At 35.7% G+C, this 15,420-nt stretch overlaps 1 non-coding gene across 1 annotated transcript; it reads left to right on the forward strand.

Annotated features, from left to right (window-relative positions):
- Positions 1 to 2,527: 2,527 nt before the first annotated feature.
- On the forward strand, positions 2,528 to 2,634 carry LOC128283153 (small nucleolar RNA R71). The gene has a single exon (XR_008273494.1). It is a non-coding gene; the product is annotated as a small nucleolar RNA R71 (small nucleolar RNA).
- Positions 2,635 to 15,420: the final 12,786 nt, after the last annotated feature.

Below are 15,420 nucleotides of genomic sequence, written 5' to 3' on the forward strand. Positions count from 1 at the left end.
CATGTCTCGCTCGTGTTTGTTGCGAAGTGAGATGTCATCACACAGCTTTAGGGCATGCCCGTGTGTATAGGTTGTATGGCTACATGATCATGTTACACGACCGTGTGTAACGTGGTTCACTTTTCCCACAATCGTGTAGCCCTACGCATGCCCGTGTTATTTTGACAGTGTTGTCCATGGGTGCTAGACATGGGCGTGTCGCACGCCCATGCTGTTTTAACAGGTTTACCCACGGTTCTTCCACACAGGCATGTCGTACGCCCATGTTGTTTTGACAGGTTCGACCACGGCCGTGTCACACGGCCATGGCATTTTATCATAGCCCGTGTTTGGGAAAATCGTTGCCCTGTTTTCACACCGCCTTAAGCACGCCCGTGTGCTTGGCCGTGTCTTTGTGGAAAACTTGTATTCAAGAGCTCCGTTAGTAAGTTAGGTGCTGATTAGGTGTTGAAGACTAAATTTTAAAGAAGTTAATACAGTTAGTGCTCGGGTTGCCTCCCGAGAAGCGCTTATTTATAGTCTAAGCTCAACTTACCTCTCCATTGAATGATCATGGTGGTTTGAGGAGTTTATACTCCTTATCCTTACTATTATTCTCATCAAAATAAGGTTTTATACGGGTGTTATTTACCTTAAAAGTGCCAAACTTAGGATGACTCACCTCGTCTGTACCGATTGGGAAAATACTAAGTATCGTAAGAAGGATTTCTTCATTCGGTATGGTAGTGACAATGTGAGGATCTGCGGAATCTAATAAGACTTTATCTCCAACCTTAAGTTGATTTGGAAAGGTATTAAGCTCGTTCTGGCGTAGTTTTGGTTTATCGTGTGTTCTCAGTTTATGCGTCCGCCATTCATCTAGCTCTTCGATTTGTAACCTTTGATCTTCATGAACAGGTCCTCTACTATTGCTTGAGAATGACTCATGTGTTTCCTTCAGACTCATTTCATACAGAGTAGTTTGTACCATATTGTCAGTTTTAGTAGAATGGGTTAAACGATCACCTTCAATTTCCGATGTGTTGCCAGAATTGCGAGCTTAAAGAGTAATTGTTTTGTCTCCCACACGGAGTGTGAGTTCACCTATGCCAACATCAATAATCGATTTAGCAGTTGCTAAAAAGGGCCTTCCTAGGATCAAAAGACTGTTGCTATCTTCCTCTATGTCTAAAACAATGAAGTCAACGGGAAATATAAATTTATCGATTTTAACTAGCACATCTTCAATAATACCCCTAGGAAATCTTATAGTTTTATCTACTAATTGAATGCTTATCGTAGTCTGTTTGGGTTTTCCGAGACCTAATTGTTTGAACATTTTCTAAGGCATGACGTTAATAGTAGCCCCTAAATCAAGCTAATGCATTATTAACATCTAAACTACCAACTAAGCAAGGAATCGTAAAACTCCCTAGATCTTTTAGTTTGTTGGGTAGTTTATTTTGGAGAATAGCTGAGCAAACTGCATTTAGCTCTACATGCGATGCCTCGTCCAACTTCCACTTATTTGCTAAAAGCTCCTTTAAAAATTTCATTGTGTTTGGCATCTGCGATAGGGCTTCAATAAACGGTAAGTTAATATGTAATTTTTTTAAGAGTTTAAGGAATTTACCAAATTGTTCATCTAAGCGGTCTTTCCTTGTCGTATTGGGGTATGGCACACGAGGATTATATTCGACATTCACTGGTTTGTTTTTATTATGACCTACATCACCTTGACCTTTGCTTACCACAATTTCTTGCCTCGGTTCTGGCTCAGGCTCAATGACTCCTTTGTCATCTTGAATATTAATTGCGTTGAGCTGTTCCCTTGGGTTGGGTTCAGTATTACTTGGCAAGCGACCTTGTAGTTTCGTAGATTAGTTTAGAAAGCTGGTCTATCTGAGTTTCAAGCCCTTGGATTGACACTTGTTGATTTTTAAGTGCTATTTCGGTGTTCTGAATATGGGTTTTTGACACCGAGATAAACTTTTTGAGCATCTCTTCAAGGTTCGGTTTCTTTTCTTGTTGATAGGGTGGCTGTTGAAAACCCGAAGGATGTTGTGGTCTTTGATTTCCTTGACCGCCCCACGAGAAATTTTGGTGGTTCCTCCAACTTGCATTGTAAGTGTTACTATATGGATTGTTTTGAGATCGGGGATTATTACCCATGTAATTTAACTGCTCATTATCCATATTGTGGCCATAAGGCTGGTATTCCGAATTGTTTGATCCACCTCCACTTGCTTCACACTGCATTACTGAGTGAACCTGTGAAGAACTAAGAAAACCATCAATCTTTTTATTTAGAAGTTCTACCTGGTTTGACAGCATAGTAATCGAATCGACGTTATAAACGCCGGTTGTTTTCATTGGTTTTGTCCTCATGACTTGCCACTGATAGTTATTCAGTAACATCTCCTCTATAAACTCATAAGCATCTTCAGGTGTTTTATTATTGATGGTTTCGCCAGCAGCTATGTCAACCATTTGTCGAGTCGAAGGATTCAGGCCATTATGGAACATTTGAACCTGTAGCCAAAGAGGTAACCCATGGTGAGGGCACCTTCTCAGTAAGTCCTTGTATCTCTCCAATGCATCGTAAAAAGTTTCTATGTCTATCTGTACAAATGAAGAGATATCATTACGCAATTTAGCTGTTTTAGCTGGCGAAAAATATTTTAGTAAAAATTTTTCGGTCATTTGTTCCCAAGTAGTAATTTACCCTCATGGTAACGAGTTCAACCATTGTTTTAAGGAAAATAAATGGCTAAAGTAATAAAAATTGAGTGCTCCTAATATCTTAGTTCCTCGGCAACGGCGCCAAAAGCTTGATCGCGTGATTTTGTGTGACAAGTTTTATATATTTAAAATTAATCGTTCTTGAAACTAACTATTATCGCGATGTAGGCAAGTGTACCTATTGAACAGTAGTATAGTTTTAGCAAGACTGGATTATCAAACCCAAAGGAACTAAAAGTACTAGTAATGACTGCCTTTTTATTATCTAGCCTAAAAATAAGGTGGTTTTTGTTTTAACTAACTAATTAACTAATCTAAGAATTCACAGAGAATGGAATTGGGTGATTACTTTTGGAAAATGATTGAATTAAGAAAATACCTAAGGAAAAATCCACTTAGACTGTACTTGTTATTCTGGCTCCGAATCAGACGATTTATTCATTTAACTTGTTCCGTAGAGATCCCTAAGTTATGTTATTATCCCTATTCAAGAATAATAACGTCTACTCCCTAGATTGAATAATTGAGAATTTTCTCTAACTAACACTCTAGGGTTGCATTAACTCGATCTATGGATCCCCCTATTAGGTTTCACCCTAATCCGGCAAAATCTTGTCACCCTATCTCTAGGCGCGCAATCAACTCCGCTTAATTATGAAAAATGTACTCTTAGACAAGGTCTATTCCTTCTCTGAATAAGAGCTTATCTTGAATCAGTATCCTGGGATATCAAAACAAGAATTAAGAACACATAATTAAGAACAAGTTAAATATTTATCATACAATTTAGAAAATAATAACAAGATTCGTCTTAGGTTTCATTCCCCTTAGGTATTTAGGGGATTTAGTTCATAACTAAAAAGGAAAACATCTCAGAAGAATAACGAATACAAAACATAAAGAAAACCCAAAACTCTTGAAAGGAAGTTGAGGGGAGATGTTCAATCTTGATGATGAAACCGGCTTCTGAGATGGATCAATCGGCTTTCTTCGAGTAATTCCTTCCTTCCTCTCAGTGTATCCCCTTCCTTTCCTCCTCTAGGGTGTATTTATAGGCTTTAGGATGCCTAGAAGCCCTCAAAATTGGCCTTTTTTGAATTGGACTCAACTTGGGCTCGGTAGGGACACGCCCGTGTGAGTCATGCTTCGAATTTTCCAAATTGACACGACCGTGTGGCCTGCCCGTGTGAGGAGGTCCAGGCCGTGTTGAATTCATACTTTGGCCCATTTTTCTCTATTTGTGGCCCGTTTCTCGTTCCTCTCGCTCTCCTTTGCTCTCCTAAGTATAAAACATGAAATTAAAGCATTAGGAGTATCGAATTCACCAATTTTAATGGGAAATCATCCATAAAATGTGTTAAACATGGGGTAAAAATATGTATAAATAACGGTTTATCAAAGCCCTTATTCACGGGGTAGCTTCGAGCGGTACTAGGCTCGTATCTGAGGGCTAGGGAGGAGAGGCTAAGGAAGCCTTCTTCTAGATGATGAAGGAATGGTTTACCATATTTGTATGGACAAACTTGGCTACTCAACAACCTCCACCCCCTCCTGTTCCCTAATTGGTTTCCGTTATTCCTCAACATACAGAACCAATACGAGTTAGTAAGGCTCCTGTTGATTAGATTCGTAAGTATGGGGCTAAAGAATTTCGAGCTACTACTGAATATGATCCTGAGAGAGCTGAATTCTGGTTAGAGAATACCATCAGGGTTTTTGATGAGTTATCCTGTTCACCGATTGAGTGTGTAAAGTGTGCAGTATCTCTACTAAAAGATTCAACTTACCAGTGGTGGAATACATTGACTTCTGTAGTACCAAGAGAAAGGATCACTTCAGAATTCTTTCAATCTGAGTTCCATAAGAAATATATTAGTTAAAGGTTTTTGGATAAAAAATGTAAATAATTTCTAGAGCTTAAGTAGGGCCGTATGTCAGTGTCTGAATATGAATCAGAATTTGTTCGATTAAGTAAATATGATCAAGAGTGAATTCCAATCGAGACTGTAATGTGTAAATGGTTTGAAGATGGATTAAATGAAGATATAAAGTTATTAGTTTGAATCCTTGAGTTGAAAGAATTTGTTGTACTGGTTGATTAGACACAAAAAGCTAAAGAACTGAGTAAAGAGAAAAGAAATGCTAAATTTGAAGCTAAAGATTTGATAAAGAGATTGACGGGCAAGTCACATCAATTGGCATCGAAGAAATCTAAAGAACATCATTATCGTTCTACTGCTTCTGTGGGACATCCTAATAGAGATAGAGATACGAGATGCTACAGTCCTACACCTTAGACTACCTCTATAGCGAGTGTGGGTAGTGTTAGAAATACGAGACCCAAGTACAAGCATTGTAACAAGCTATATTATGGTGAGTGTCGAATGAAAAGTGGGGCATGTTTCAGATGTGGCTCCTTCGACCATTATCTTAGAGATTTCTCTAAGAAGCCAGAGAAAAAGAAAGCTCAAACCATAAGGCCGAGCAATACTACTGCAGAGGTAGACCACCTCGTAATCCTAGAAATATGAGTGGTAGCCGTGGTGTAATGAAAGACACTACTGTGAGATCAGAGGCACGAGAACTTGCTAGAGCTTATACTATTCATGCACGCGAAGATGCTTTTGTGTGAGATATTATTACCGGTACTTTTTCTCTCTATAATTCTGATGTATCTGCTTTGATCGATCCTAGATTGACCCATTCATATGTTTGTACTAATTTGGTGTCTAGTAAGAGTTTACCTATTAAGTCCACTGAATTCATGGTTAAAGTATCAAACCTTTTAGGTCAGTAAGTTCTAGTTGATAAAGTTTGCAAGAATTGTCCTTTGATGACTCAGGATATAGTTTTTTGGCTGATTTGATGTTATTATCATTTGATAAATTCGATGTGATTTTGGGCATGGATCGGCCAACTCTGCATGACGCTGTTTTAAATTGTAGACAAAAGCTTATCGTATTAAAATGTTAAAAAGGTGAGTCTCTTCGTAATGAATCAAATAATCCAAGTGGGTTGCCTATTGTGATAAACTATGTCAGCACAAAAATATGTGAGAAAAGGTTGTAATGCCTACCTTGCTTATGTATTGGATACCAAAGTGTCTGAATCGAAGCTTGAATTAATGCCAATGGTTTGCGAGTATTTTGATGTGTTTCTAGAAGAATTACCTAGATTACCGCCGATCAGGGAGGTCAAATTTGCTATAAAACTTGTACCAGGAACAACACCGATATCAATAGCACCTTACAAAATAGCTCTAACAAAGTTGATTTATAGGGGTTTTGCTTGACCTAGTTTTTCACCTTGGGGTGCATCGGTTTTGTTTGTTAAGAAAAAAAACTAGTCAATGAGATTATGCATTGATTATCGTCAACTCAAAAAAGTTACAGTCAAGAATAAATATCCACTGTCTCGTATTAATGATTTTTTTTAACAATTGAAAGGTGTCACGGTGTTCATGAAGATTGATCTTCATTCTGGCTATTATCAACTACGAGTCAAAGATTCGAATGTGCCAAAAACTGCATTTAGAACCAGGTACGGACACTATGAATTTCTTGTGATGCCGTTTGGTTTAACTAACGCACTTGTAGTATTTATGGATTTGAATCAATAGAATCTTCAGACCGTATTTAGATAGATTTGTTATAGTATTTATTGATGATATTGTGATATATTCCTGAGACGAGTCTGAGCATGTCGAGCATTTAAGAATTGTGTTGCAAACTTTGCAAGATAAACAACTGTTTGCTAAATTTAGCAAATGCGCGTTTTGGCTCCGAAAAGTTAGGTTTTTGGAACACATAGTATCAGCTAAAGGCATCAGAGTTGATCCGAGTAAGATTTCAGTAGTTGTTGACTTGAAACCACCAAGAAACATATCCGAAGTCAGAAGTTTTCTGGGATTAGCTAGTTATTACCAGAGGTTTGTAAAAGGGTTATCGATGATAGCTACACCAATGACACATTTATTACAAAAAGATGTGAAGTTTGAATGGTCTGATAAATGTTAGCAATGTTTTAACCAGTTGAATGGATTGTTAATCGAAGCACTGCAACATCCCGAATTAGGGTCTAGTTAGAACAGTGGTTGAGACCATAAATCTGAAATAGAAATGATTGTTTTATGATTATTTGATGGTCTATGATATGATTGCATGCTTGTGTGAAATTTTCATGAATAAATTCTATGCCTAAGATGTCTAATTTGACTTTAGGGACTAAATTGAATAAGTTGCAAAACTTGTGTTCTGGAAGCTTTAAGCATGAAATTACATTGGATTATTAATTAGAGGTCCTTAAATAGCAATTAGACAAAGTTTTAAAAATTTGGACAAAAATGGGCATGAATAGGAAAAATTTGAAAGAAAAGCCTTAAGGGCATTTTTGTCATTTGGTAAATAAAAGAATAAAAAGGGAAAATAAAGTGAAAATCTTGTCCATCTTCTTCAAGGCATAGCCTAATTTTACAAGGGTTCCATAGCTAAGGTTTTCAACTTTTCAAGCTTGATTGTAAGTGCTCCCTAGCCCCGTTTTATATATTCTTTTCATTTTTGAAGTCCTTGATGCATGATCTATCCATTCCTACCATTATTTTGAGCTAGGGTTCATGCACGAAATTTGACCCATGTGTAAAATGGTTGTATTTTGATGTTTAATGGAGGAATATGAATGTTTGATGTGTGATAAACATCTTTGGCTAAATGATTTTTAGTGAAAACACCTAAAAAGGACTTGTTTGTCAAAGGTGTAAAAATGAGTAGTAGAAATGTGAAATAAAGGAAAATATGGGCTGATATGAGATAGAATATGAATAGGATAGACTTGGATAACCAAGAAATTGAATTTATTTCATTTTATGAGCCTAGGGACTAAAGTGTAAATAAGTGAAAAGTCAGGGGTAAAAAGGTAATTTTACCAAAGTATATGTTATGAGTCGATATCAGTAATATGTGTATTGAGAAAGTTAAATTTGGCATTATAGATTAAGAAAAACATGATTCGGGTCTTGATCGGGGGAAGAACAAGGTTTACGAGGATTAGGCTCGTTTCTATCATTTTTGTACTGAGGTAAGTTCATTTGCAAATAATGCAACATGTACCATACTTTAAACGCTATAATATTGCATGTATGGTAAGTTCATATGAGATGTTAAGTCATATTTCTATTGCTTTGATATCAATGAATTTTAATGCGTTATTATTATTATGAGTATGCTTGATTATTCCATGAGTATGTGATTGGTTCTTTGAGCATTGAAATCGACGTTACGAGCAAGTTCTAAAGAAATGTGGTATCGAAGAATTTTGAATCTTAGAAATAGTTTAGGATACAAGTGACATGTCACTAGGAATTATGTAATCAGAACTCATTGAGTTGCGTCTAAGTTCATGAAATATGTGACATCCAAACTCATTGAGTTGTGGTCTGAGTACGTGTAACAGCCCGATTTTGGGCCTAGTCGGAGCAGTGGTTTCGAGACCAAAAATCTGACGTAATAAAATTTATTTTTATTATATTTTTATGGTCTACAATTTCACGGAATGATTTCGTGAAAATTTCATTTGAAAATTTTGACGTTTGAGCACTCAATTTAGTCAAAATGACCAAATCGTAAAAAGTGCAAAACTTGAGTTCTAGAAGCTAAAGGTGTCTAATTGCTATGAAATTTTAAATTGGAGGTCCTTAAATGGTAATTAGAATATTGGTTAATTTTTTAGACAAAAATGGACATGAAATAGGTGAAATAGAATATTTTTAAGTTAGGGACATTTTGGTCATTTAGTAAATAAAATAAATTAAAAATAAAATTAAAAGCCAATTTTTGTCCATCTTCAACCCCTTGGCCAAATTTCACATGAGGTAGACATAGCTAGGGTTTTTCAAGCTTCCAAGCTCGAATGAAAGTCCGTTTTAGCCCCGTTTTTAATGTTCTTTACATTTTTGAGATCCTCATAGCTCAGTTTAGCTATTTCCACCATTATTTTGAGCTAGGGTTTGTGTTTAAAAATTTACCCATATGCATGTTTTTTGATGTTTTATGGAAGAATATGAAAGTTTGGAGTGTGATAAACAACTTTTACTAGGTGATTTTTTATGAAATTGCATAAAAGGACCTATTTGTAAAAGTTTGTAAAATTATGTGTAGAAAATGTGATTTAGTGAAAAATGTGAACTACTATAAGAGGGAATATGAATCGGCTAGGCTTAGGATTTGAGAAAAATAAGTGCTTTTCATCTAACGAGCCTAGGGGAAAAATTGTAAATATGTGAAACTTAAGGGGTAAAAATGTAATTTTCCATAGTGTATTTTTGGACTAAATTGAATAATGTGAGTATTAAATGAGTTAAATGTGTTATTATAGATCAAGAAAGACGAGGAATTGACCTTGATCGGGGAAAAGAAAAGGTTGTGGACTAAATTACAAATTCGTCATATTTTGCACCAAGGTAAGTTTGTATGTAAATAATGCATTGTTTTTACTTATGTTATCACATTTTATTATGTTTTATGAAATGTGGCTGAATATTGAATGAAATTGACAAGTATCGAAAAGTGAGAAATTTCCCGGTTGAACATTAGGAACAAAATAGGATACAAGTGACATGTCAGTAACGACTCAAGTGTGGTACTATGTGAAGGCCACTTTGAGAAGAGATAGCTTGGTCACAAGTGTGGTACTATGTGAAGGCCACTTTGTGAAGAAAGATAACTTTGGTCACAAGTGTGGTACTATGTGAAGGCCACTTTGTGAATTGAAGGTAGCTTTGACTACAAGGGTGGTACTATGTGCAGGCCACCGAGTATCCGTTATTATTCCGATGTGTTCAACGGGAAATGACTAGGTGTATTGAATATGACTATGTGATGAATAAGTAGAGGTATGTGTGTGTAAACTTATGAGCAATGTGCTTGATATGTGATCGAACTTTGGTAAGATTGATATGGAGTAAGTGTTACAATGAAAGTTACTACAAAGAAAACATGAAAGAGTGAAATTTAGTAATAAAACAGTTTTGGACAGCAGCAGTTGTGTGACTTTGAAAAATCACCAAAAATGGTGGAAATAGAATTAGAGGTTGAATAAGATATGAAATTAAAGCTTATTGAGCCTTCTTCACATAAAAGAAATGGTGTAAGCAAAAGAATTTCATATTATGAGATATTTTAATTTTTACGAGACAGGGTTAGAATGATTTCGAAATCCTTTGTTCTAACTTTGGAAAAATCATTAAAAATTGTATAAAAATAATTATTGTTAGAATTTATATTTTTAAAATTATTATTCAGTATATTTTCAATTGAAACAAACAGGAACATCATCTGAATCTCATATGATGAGATAATTAATTTTTAGTGAAGAAGGGCTGAAACTGTCAAATAGTAGAACATGAGAGACTTTAAAGAATAAACTGTACTTATTTGCTAGACCAAAAATTCTAAAAATTTTTTGGTAAAAAGATATGAGAGGCTAGTTTCAGGGAAAATTAGCGGATCTTAATTTGGAGCTCCATAGCTCAAGATATAAATAATTTAGTGACCGTGAATCGAGTAGACAGCTTGAGATGAACAAGAGTAAATAGTGGAACTATGTGCAATTATGATTGTATTATCTTGAGAACATATTATGAGAATTGGTAAAAGCATGTTAATAAATTTCTTATTATTTACATACCAACTTACTAAGCTATATAGCTTACTCTGTTTATTTTCTGTGTTTATAATGTCCTCAGGTTAGCTGGGGTTAGAAGTCGCCGGAGAACATATCACACTATCAAACTAACAAATTGGGTATTGATTATCCTTATACTTAAGGTCATGGCATGTATAGGGGACTTGTTTATTTATGTATGTGTCATAATTGTTTTGGCCTAAAATGTTGACCTATGCTATTTGAAAGTTCATTGTTGTGTAAGGCCATTTGATGTTGGTATATTGGCTATATTGTAAGTCCATGATGATACATTTCAAGGATGTGTATGCTTACATATGTGGATGAATGAGTGGTGATATCTATATGTGACGTAAATTTGTTCGCAACTGCAAGTTAGAGTAGTGCACGGGCTAGGGACATGGCCATGCGAGCCACACGGCCGTGTCCTAATATCACACGGGAGAGTGCCCCTGTTTTTCATGAAATTTTTTAAAGTTTTCTAAAGTTCTCGGTTTGGTCCCGAACAGTTTTCAAAGCATGATTTGGGCTTCGTAGGCTAATATTAGGGACTTTAAGATGAAATGTAAAAATTTTTAAATTTGAACGCAAATTCATGACCTGATTTTATACAATTTCATGTGTTTATGTCCGGTAATACCTCATACCCTGTTCTAGTGTCTAATAGGGGTAAGGGGTGTTACATTTAATGGTATCAGAGCTATGGTTTAGTTGATTCTTAGACTAACATAGCGTATGTGAGTCTAGCTATACATTGCATATTACTACTGGTGATAGTGTGATATCTCCCGACTCTGACGAAATCGTCTTGTTAAGACAGAGATGACTTCCAATCGAGCTATTTTTTGATAATGCTGATAATGATATTGAAATAATTAAAATGTGCTTATAATGTGTCGAAATTTGGAATAAGGTATGAATAGAAGTTCATGATGTATGTGTTAATGTACGAAATGAGATAACCACAAGTTGAGAAATGTGAAAAGTGGAATGAAATGAAATTTTATATAGTGATAAGCCCATCCATGTTTTTTTGGCATGCATATGATGTTATGTGCCCAACATATTTGATTAAGTGAATACAATAAGTAAATTTACTCAAATTGACGGAATGTGTGTTTATGTTCACTTGTTTGAATAAGATAATAAAAAAAGTTCGTGTAACATGACTATGTATGTTAGAACTGAATTATGTAATTGTGATGATGTGATGTTGGTGATGAATGCTAAGTCATATTTGTGTACTTATGATAGTCAAATTAGAGGTTTTACAACCTCACCCCCTTACCAGTGTTGCTTTATAATGAAAATCCATGAGAACCATGTGGAATAAGTCTATAAGTGTGAAACTAAAGAGTTTAGTGGTGAAATAATTAGTAATGCATACAGAGATATGAATAGTTTGGAAAGTGAAAACAATTTTGGAAAGATTTCAGAATGTTTTAAAGATTATACAAATTATGCAATGTCACGGATAAAGAAAAAGTTAGTCTTGGCTAATCGACTCAATTAGGTATGAAGTCTAAAGATAAGTTTGTTGAAATTTCTCCCGAATTGGTTTTCATTAGTGAGTGGAATAATATGGGGTTCATGATGATAGAATTAGTTAGAGAAATGATCTTTGAGTAGTAAAGATGTTTGTCTGTGTGACAGTTACAGTTAAAATGAATATGATGATCGTTTCTGGGTATTCTATATATTCTTTTATCCTCAGAGATATGTGTGTGATTGTTCAGTTTTTGATGGAGTTCTTATGTTGTGAGAATGTTAGCTAACTATGATGTTAGACGAAAGCCCTGTTGGTCCGGTTGGTTTATGATCTGTATTTCTTTATCTCTTTGGAATTCTATTCTAATATGTTGGAATGAAGTCGATGGCAAAAAAAAAAAAGTGAGACTATTCTTATGTTTCTACTGATTATGGTTTTGTTTTATATATACGGAAAATATATTATCCCTGTTATGATAGAAGTCCAGAGCCGGTAAGGATTTTTTTTCTACTGGTTTTCTCTAAAGAATCATCAAGATCTTTGTTATTTTCCTATGATTTATGTTCTTTGACTTTCTGTATGGTATCGTATCTTGGATTTCTTCATCTCGGTTTTCCTGTCACTCTTATTTCATGAATTATCAACCATGGCTCATCTTGAAGTAGTGTTCTTTGACTTGTGATAATTATGTCTATTATGGTTGTATTTCTGGTTTGGTCATAGGAATATGGTGACTCAAGTATCTGGATTTCTCTAATTTTCATGTAAAGAATTGGCTTTGGCAACGGTATAAATGATGGAAGTACAAACTCAAATCGTATGATGGATTTCTTTCTCAGGTAAGTTGATTAAAGTCAATGCATTCAATCGAGATGTCTTTGTTTCTTTGAGCTAATGCGATTGTGAATGCCTTTGGTTAGCATGATAAGAGAATTTTGAAAGATTGTGTGCTTGAGATGTTTTAATAGCACGAAGAAAGAAGCATTTTGATATGTATTATTCGGTAGTTGAGATTGACTCAGCCATTTTTATCAAAATGAGCTGATTTGTTGGGATGTGATTCTAGTTATATATATTTAAGTATGTCCTCAGCTAAAAGAATAAATTTTTGTGTATTCACAAGTGTATATAGTTTTTTTTTTGCATTCACGAGTGTATAGACGGGCAGTTTGAATGAAGAATTGATATTCTATGTGTGACGTAAATTTGTTCGCAACGGCAAGTTAGATTAGTGCACGGGGTAGGGATATGGCCATGCGAGCCATACGGCCGTGTCCTAATATCACACGGGAGTGTGCCTTTATTTTTCATGAAATTTCTCAAAGTTTTATAAGGTTCTCGGTTTGGTCCCAAACCGTTTCCAAAGCATGATTTGAGCTTCGTAGGCCCATATTAGGGACTTTAAAATGAAATGTGAAAAGTTTTAAATTTTAACACAAACTCATGACCTGATTTTATACGATTGCATATGTTTATGTCCAGTAATACCTCATACCCTGTTCCGGTGTCAAACATGGGTAAGGGGTGTTACAGTTCGTGATATGTGTGACACATGTTTTGGCATTCGGGTGCTGGTCTCGTATATGCTATTAATGGCGAGGTAGTCTGGCATGTGTTGCGGATACCTAACAGCCTGTATGAGCAATCCCATGAGTAGCTTGTAAGTGAACAACATGTGATCTGAGATATGGAGTAAGATTGGCTACATATGTGGCACTTAGGTGTAAGTTTCTAATGTGTCCGATAGTATTCCGAGTGTTCAACGGGTAGTTCAAGAGAAGTTCAATGAGCAATCTTAATGATTGCATCAAGACAAGAGAGTAATTTATTATGTGCAAGTTGCACAGGTATGTACATCGAACTCATGTGAATGACATGAAATATGATGAGCCTGTGGTAAGAACATGTATACATATATATATGAGAAATAAATTCATTAGATTTGATAAAAAGCAAGGTTATATTCGTTATGTTAAATGAATGATTTATGTTTGTTTAAGTTGCATTTTATTTGCATGTGAACTTACTAAGCTTTATGCTTACTCCCTTTCCTTTCCTTTCTTATAGTTTCGCCTAGCTAACTCGGGGATCGGAGAACGTCAGAAACTCGATCACACTATCAATCAAATATTTGGGTATAGCTAGCCTTATCATTTTGAGTATGGCATGTATAGAGTCTTGGTCTTTTTGTTATGTGTCATATTGATTAGCCAAATGTGTTGGCTTATGATGGTATCATGATTATTTTGTATATGGTCATGAGAGGTGGCTCATATTGATTATTTTGGGTTGTAACCCTATTCATCAATGCATGCATGCAAATGTGTTGATGCTTTAATATGGTTATGGTTGATTGTGGTTGATGAGTGTGATGGATGGCATGTACGTTTGGTGAATGAGATATGGTTAATAAGTATGCAATAAATATGATGAAAATGTGTAACTTGAAGGGAGGTTGGTAAAGATGATAAATAAACATGAAATTGGTGTGGAATGCCATATGAAAGTATGATAATTTGAATGGGTGACATGTTAACTTTACTAAGTCATAGTTTAATCATGAATGTGAATGTTTGAGTAATCAAATGTGCCATGTTGCATGCCATGAAGTGAGTGTAAATGTGTTAGTGTTTAAGGGTGGTAAATGGCTTGGAAAATAGCCTAGAAATTGTCTACATGGTTAGACACACAGGCATGTGTCTTGGCCGTGTGTGACACACGGTCTGCCCCATGGGCTTGTGATTCGGTTGTGTGTCCCCTACACCCTAATTATGCAAAACAGAATACCCAGTAGTAAACACACGGGTAGAGACACGTCTATTTGTCTCAGCCATGTGAAGGACATGGCCTTAGGACGTGGGCGTGTGCCCAGGCCGTGTGGAGTCTACACTTAATTTTTGGAATTTAATTCACCACACAGTCTAAGCACACGGGCATGTAACTCGGCCATGTGACCATATTTTGTTGATTGCGTCATAGTCAGAGAGTTACACGGGCTGATGACACGAGTATGTCCCGAGCCACACGGCCTACCCACATGGGCGTATGACTCTCCAAAATAAGAAACTTTTCTAAGTGTTTAAAAGGTTCTAAAAGTTCTTGGTTTAGTCCCGAACAGTTTGAAAAGTTTTAAATTGGGACAAAATTTTATGACCTGGTTTTATATGAAAATTTATGTTTAAGTCTGGTAACGCTTCGAACCCTGTTCCGGCATCGGATACGGGTAAGGGTTGTTACAAGCACCAGTTTTAGTTCAGCCTAAGTCGGGTAAAGAATTTGTGATTTTCAGTGATGCATCATTGAATGGTTTGGGTTGTATTTTAATGCAAAAAGGAAAAGTGATAGCTTATGCTTTCAGACAGTTAAAGCCGCACGAGAAAAACTATTCAACACACGACTTAGAATTGGCTGCTATTGTGTTCGCGTTGAAAATTTGGTGACACCATTTTTTCAGTGAAAATGTCACATATTTACCGATCACAAGAGTTTAAAGTATCTGATGTCACAGAAAGATCTGAATCTGAGATAGTGTA

This window comes from Gossypium arboreum, chromosome 10, assembly GCF_025698485.1.
Source record: "Gossypium arboreum isolate Shixiya-1 chromosome 10, ASM2569848v2, whole genome shotgun sequence".
Taxonomy (NCBI): domain Eukaryota; kingdom Viridiplantae; phylum Streptophyta; class Magnoliopsida; order Malvales; family Malvaceae; genus Gossypium; species Gossypium arboreum.